At 44.1% G+C, this 6144-nt stretch overlaps 1 protein-coding gene across 2 annotated transcripts in view; it reads left to right on the top strand.

Moving 5' to 3' along the window:
- The window catches only part of pitx2 (paired-like homeodomain 2), a gene marked incomplete in the record, with an annotated part of 7078 nt that extends 6638 nt beyond the window's left edge, over positions 1 to 440 (top strand). For both annotated transcript variants that reach the window (XM_036214032.1, XM_024264611.2), the window contains 1 exon segment: positions 1 to 440.
- Positions 441 to 6144: the final 5704 nt, after the last annotated feature.

Genomic DNA, 6144 nt, shown 5'->3' with positions numbered 1-6144 from the left:
CAGAAAAAGGCTTTTTTCTCCTCCCTCGGCGGTTCTGAGCGTCAGCCCAAAAGGTTGTACATAAATATAAATAGATATATTTGAACCATCACCCCCTCCCCCCAATCCCTCCCCAGGCTCGTTTTTTAAACGCATGTGGATTAAAAAAAAAAGAAAAAAGAAGGTCATGTTTTGCTTGCAAACAAAAAGGGAATGTACATAAAACGCACCGACTGTGTTTCTAACATATTATAAATTTATTATTGTCTGTGAATATCGATTTAGATTTAGTGTTTCTGGGTTAAAAAAAAAGAAGCATCCAAAATGTCTCCGAGACAGATGATTGTTTTCTCCTCTATGTCAAATATTTGGTACGGAATTATCTTCTTTTATTTCCAACATCCAAGAAAAAAAAAACGTTGTGTTTTATTTAATGTAAGTAAATCTATTGTTCCAAACCATCCTGCTGGAGCCGCTTCTTGAGTCTTTGCACAGAAGTCTATAGCTGCGCGTGCGGCATCGACGCTCTGTCTGCGCCTTCGATCCCGCGCGGGGGAATCCATGGAGGAAAACAAAGGCCGCGCGCGGCGTGCGGCTCCAATCCCGCACCATTCACAAAAACACATCCTGTCCACTTTATGTGCAGCTCCCGGCCCCCAAGAATTATCTTTCCATGCTTTTGTTAAACATTAATTATTATTTTTAAATATAAAAATGTGCATCGAACAGATTTTATATTTTTAGAATTATTCCCTGCGTTTGTTTTCTTCCGCGCGCCACAAATCTTTATTTACTAATTACACTCAGAAATACTTGGAGCTCTTGGAGCCCCGCGCGCCTCCCCATTTTTATTTTTATTGCTAAAATATATTTAAAAAAATGAATAAATTTAAACATTTTAAAAAATAAAATCTTAATCCAAAAATAGTTTCCAGCTCCTTCGCCAAACTCCGACAGGTCGCCTGGTTTCTGAAGACAAAGACTGGGATGCAGCACACGAGCTCCTATAACCTGAAATAGTCCGCCTTTCCTCCACAAAGTGTCAGCTTTTGATGGAGCTGTCAGGGATAATCCGGGCGAATACACACGTCTGCGTCTGAATACACATCCGCACAATCAGCGCGGGGCCGCGGGAGGCGCACGCATGCGCCGCGCGCCTTCCCGGGCCTCCGCAGGGGCAGGAGGAGCCCGAAAGTGGTTATTCTGACCCGGGAAAATTGTGATTTAATTAGGACAAAAACATTTTCGACTCAAAATTTTTAATCCGCATTTATTTTCGCTGTTAACAGCTCTGCTGCAGACGGAGGCTGTCCGTCAGCACCGGATTCTCGCCGAAATTGTTCCTGAAATCCCGATGAGATATTTGTTCCGCCTGCGCGCGCGCCTCCAATCTAAATAACGATCAGCGTCTCCATATTCCTGCTGGCGGGTTCGGTGATGTGCTGCAGGGAGCTCGTTGTGCTTGAGAACAGTTTGAGTTGATATCCGGGAGAATACTCTGACTTTCTCCTGTTGGTTTGGCTGTTTATCAGCGGGAAAGCTTCCTCCTTCTGCAGCCCTCAGCTGACAGGAACACTCACGCGCTCACCTGCCTGCATGTTAGCAAACATCTCAGCCCTCACTTTCAGCTCTTGGCTGCAGACATGGCTGATGGGGGAGGGGGCTGCTTGGCTCTGGACCAATGGTGGCCCAGCAGCTTCAGCTAAAGGTCACATGGTGTGACCTCACACATCTCACCCTCACCTAAGGCCCAACTGGACAGCCAGCCCTCTCAGATGGACTCACACATGCTTCAAGTTGTTGGATTTGCACAGAAAAAGGTGTGAAAGTGTTCCTTCCACGCTGTCGGAGCACCCGGCGGCGTGGCGAGAGTCCTCCCGGTCGCTCTCACAGCGGGGCAGACGGAGGCCAGGCGGCGGGCCGGAGCGTGTGAAACATTCATGACACACACACTTCCTGCTCTCTGAAGTCCCGCTGAGGATGGAGCAAAACCAAACATCTGATTCACAAATCCGAAGGAGGAGCTGCTCAGCCTCGAGGAGGAATCGTGAAAACAGTCATTCGTTTGAGGCACAGAAGCAGCAGTTCTCCTGAAGAGATTTCTCTTCTCAGAAAAGTGGCTCCAGGAGCTCTGATGTAGATGTGCCTCAAATAAGTAAAGATCAGGAAGTGAGAAAAGCCCAAACTATAATCCCCCCACCCCCTCCCCAAAGTCTTTGTTGTCTGAATCAGGAGAGGCTGACAAGTCTGAAGCTGCTGAGGTTTGAGCCTCAGTCGGAGCATCAAGTTCAGACAGTTTCCTCAGGCCTGTCATCCACTGCAGCGTCTTAATTGACGTTTACGTTGGATCACTGCTGTCAGCCGGTCAGAGTCTGCAGCGCCGAGACGTTCCCAGACTGTCTGATTTCATCTTCACACTCGAGAACTTCAGCACATTTTTAGAGAAAAACTCTAAATCTGAACTTTCTTTTATGGCAAACATTTATGCTGAGTCATGAGAAACGTGTCTGAAGTTCTGTCTGCCTGGAGTCTTCAGGCATGAAAGGAAGTCAACCGCCCAGCTGTGCAAACAGGACGTCTGTCTGCAGAGACGGCAGCATCTTCAATGACGTCCTCATTTTTTGCCGTGGTGATCCAAAACGTGAGGAGAAACGCAGTCCACCCGTCCCACAAGAGGACAGATCCTCTGGCGTGAGCTGCAGAGTCCGGGCTGCAGGTTCAGAGGCAGAGTCAACACTCAAAAAAATGTTATAGTCTGTGAACATCATACCAAACTGTTGTTCTGCTCCTCCTGCTCGAACTGCTGCTGTTCTTCAGCGCCTTATCATTCATGATGTGCAAACTTCTACTGGGAGATTTATTTTAAATAACAAGCATGAAATCCTCAATACTGATCAAAAAGATAAAGAAATATCTGATCCTGATCGCGAGACGACTCTCGATACAGATTCAGTCTGATCATGTGACCGGATCAGGACATCTCTACAGGTAACAGCTTCATCTGAGTCTCACACACATCAGAAGATCCAGCAGCTCTGAACCAGAACCGTCCAAGAAAGGAAAAATTCATGAAGAATGGAAGAGGACAGGATGTCAGACGGAAACCCCGGAAAAGATCCACCTTCCCCGGAAAAGATCCACCTTCCTGGTTTAAGATTAATCGTTACTGTCTGACAGTCAAACAGACAGACAAACACACACATAAATACACAAATAAATAAACACTAAATCTGGTGAATTTTCTTCTAGAACACATTTTGAAGCTCAGATCAAATAAAAAAAATCAAACCTGTTTGATCATGTTAACGGCTTTATCTCAATGAGTCTGGTTCTTTTGGTTCTTTTGGTTCTTCTTTTTCTTTAGTTTGTTTTGGTTTATCTGTTTTTTTTCTTTTGGTTTTTCTTTTTATTTTGGTTCTTCTAGTTCTTTTGGTTCTACTGGATTTCTGGTTCTTCTAGTTATTGTTGTTCTTCTTTTTCTTTTGGTTCTTTTGGTTCTTCTGGTTCTGTTGGTTCTACTGGACTTCTGGTTCTTTTAGTTATTCTTGTTCTTTTGTTTTCTTTTGGTTCTTTCTGTTTTTTTTTTTTTTTGTTCTTTTGGTTCTTCTGGTTCTTTTGGTTCTATTGTGTCCTCTGTTTTTTTTTTTTTTTTGGTTCGTTTGAATCTTCTGGTTCTTCTGCTCCAGTTCCACGCTCAGCACAGGAACTGCACCAACAGCGTTTTCGGTCCAACTGCTGCTCACTCATGAAGGTTTCAGAAAACACATTTCAGACCGATGGATTTCCTGGACTGAACGGTCATGAGGGAATCATCACTGATTTGGTCAAATCTCTTGTGTGAATGTTTGCTTCATAAACGAGTTGAGGTGGACTTGAGTCTTCTGACTCCATGACTGAGATTGCACCGTGCGTGCTCACGTGCACACAGCATGTTGGGTAAATCTGGAAATCCCAAAGAAATTTCAGGTCCTGCAGAAAAAAACTCAAATGCAGCTCCAGACGTGACAGGAGGAAAGAAGACAAATGCTCAGAGACATGAAGAAAGATGAAGCTTTTTGAGGTCTGTAAGTACACACACACACACACCCACCCCAACACATGTACACACACACACCCCCACACACACACACACACACACACACACACACACACCCACACATGCGTTTGTGCTGCTCTTTTTGCTGTCTGGCGTGCAGAGATTAACACGTCCTTCTGTCCGCGCTCATGGGGCTGATGCTGCGTGAGCTCCTGCCAGCAGCTTCAGCTGACAGCAGAACATGGATGCCCCCCCCCCAACCCCCTCCCACACACATCAGCCACTGTGGCTCTTCTGGCGCTGACTGGTGTGTAAAATGTTTACACCCTGTAAAAATATTTCTTTGGCTGAGCCTCCACCCCTCCGCTCTTTCAAGTTTCCTTCGTACCCATAGATGACGTTTTCCTTCTCCTGACATCTGCTTTCTCGTTTCTGCTCAAAACAAACTGACAGCTTGATTTCTGCTGCGGCTTTGGAGCAAACATGAACTTCAAGTCATGTGAACCAGACTCAGCTGGAACGTCTGACAGCTTTGGCTCTGGGGACACGATGATGGATTTAGTTTGGGCTTTTTACCTTCTTTATATATATATAAATATAAAGAGAGTCTGACAAATACCAATGTACAAAAGTTGATAAAAATACATTTAAATAAAAGAAAAAGGAAAAGTTTTCTTTTATGAGAGCTTACATTTTCCCACCCGTAAACAGAAGATGATCTCAGACTAACAGCAGGGACACAGGAACCTGGATCTGCTCCGACAAACAGCAACACCTGCTGCAATACCTGCGGTCCTCCACCTCCATCCGCCGAGCCCGGCAGAGCAGACGGCGTGGAAAGCAGCTCGCTGGATTGGAACCCGTCCAGAGCAGACTTTCCTGCTCAACCTCTGCTCTGTGTTACAGATGGGAGGATTTCTGCAGGGCTGTTGCAGGAAATCCACGTGGAGTATTGATCTGTGAGACCTGCTCCTCTGGTGTCCTCAGCATCTGAACGTCTGCATGAACGGAGCTGCAGGAAGGCTGCGCTCCACTCATCCTAATCTGAAGGCGTCCTGAACATCTGCACGGATCAGTCTGATCAGAGGATCAAAGGGTCGGCCTCAGAGAGGAGGGCAGAGAAACGCCAACTCAGCAAGAATTTACAGTTTGAAGAGAAATGCATCAATGCTGATCAATGTGCTGTACAGATGTCTCTCACATATAGAATCTACTCAAACAAAACTGCTTTAAATCAAAAGTTGAGAAATTCTCTGCCAACTTACAAAAATAATGCATCTTAACCACGTGTTAAAGTCAAGGCCCGGGGGCCAGATCCGGCCCTCCAGATCATTTTATTTTATTGTTTTTAATGGTCCGATGTTGCTCTTATTTCTAACTTGTATAATTTTTACAAAAACTATTTTTATGGAAAATATTGAAAGTTATTTATGATTTAAGTTGATTTATTCTGGAATAAAATTCCTGTCTTTTTATTATTCAAAATTATGTTAAAAAGTTACATTGTTAAAAATAGGCATTGTGCTGATATGAATGAATGAATGAAATGGTTCATTTCAAGCAATCAGATTATAGTACATGACATAACATATCACTTAATGAATCACAGGTAGATCGCTTGAAAGGGAGTGGAAGGAAGCAAACTTATATAATCCCACCCCATTTATTAAGATTTTTTAGGAGTTTAGCTAATATTTCAGCTACATGCTAGCTGTTTTGGCTAATTTAGGCTTATTAGGGCTGTTTTGGAGTTTAGCTAATATTTAGGCTACATGCTAGCTGCTTTGGAGTTAGTCTAATATTTACATGCTAGCCCTTTTGGCTAATTTATGTTTTTTTTTTTTTTAGGGTGTTTTGGAGTTTAGCCAATATTTCAGCTGCATGCTAGCTGAAATATTATTATAAAAGGATCCGGCCCCCTTCCACCAGGTCTGGATGCACAGACCTGGTGGAAGGGTTGGTTAGGATTACGGTTTGGGTTGTGGTTAAATACACGTAATGGTTCTTGAGCACGGCTCTTTCTACAGTTCACTGCTTCTCCAGAGGATGGGTCTTCTATGGAGAACGTGTTTCACACACCTAGGAGTGTGACTACTGCTGGGACTTATCTTTAACATTCATTTTAAATA

This window comes from Oryzias melastigma, linkage group LG10 (genome assembly GCF_002922805.2).
Source record: "Oryzias melastigma strain HK-1 linkage group LG10, ASM292280v2, whole genome shotgun sequence".
Lineage (NCBI taxonomy): Eukaryota > Metazoa > Chordata > Actinopteri > Beloniformes > Adrianichthyidae > Oryzias > Oryzias melastigma.
The sequence above is the reverse complement of the archived record's forward strand: the minus strand, read 5'-3'. Positions and strand labels throughout refer to the sequence as shown.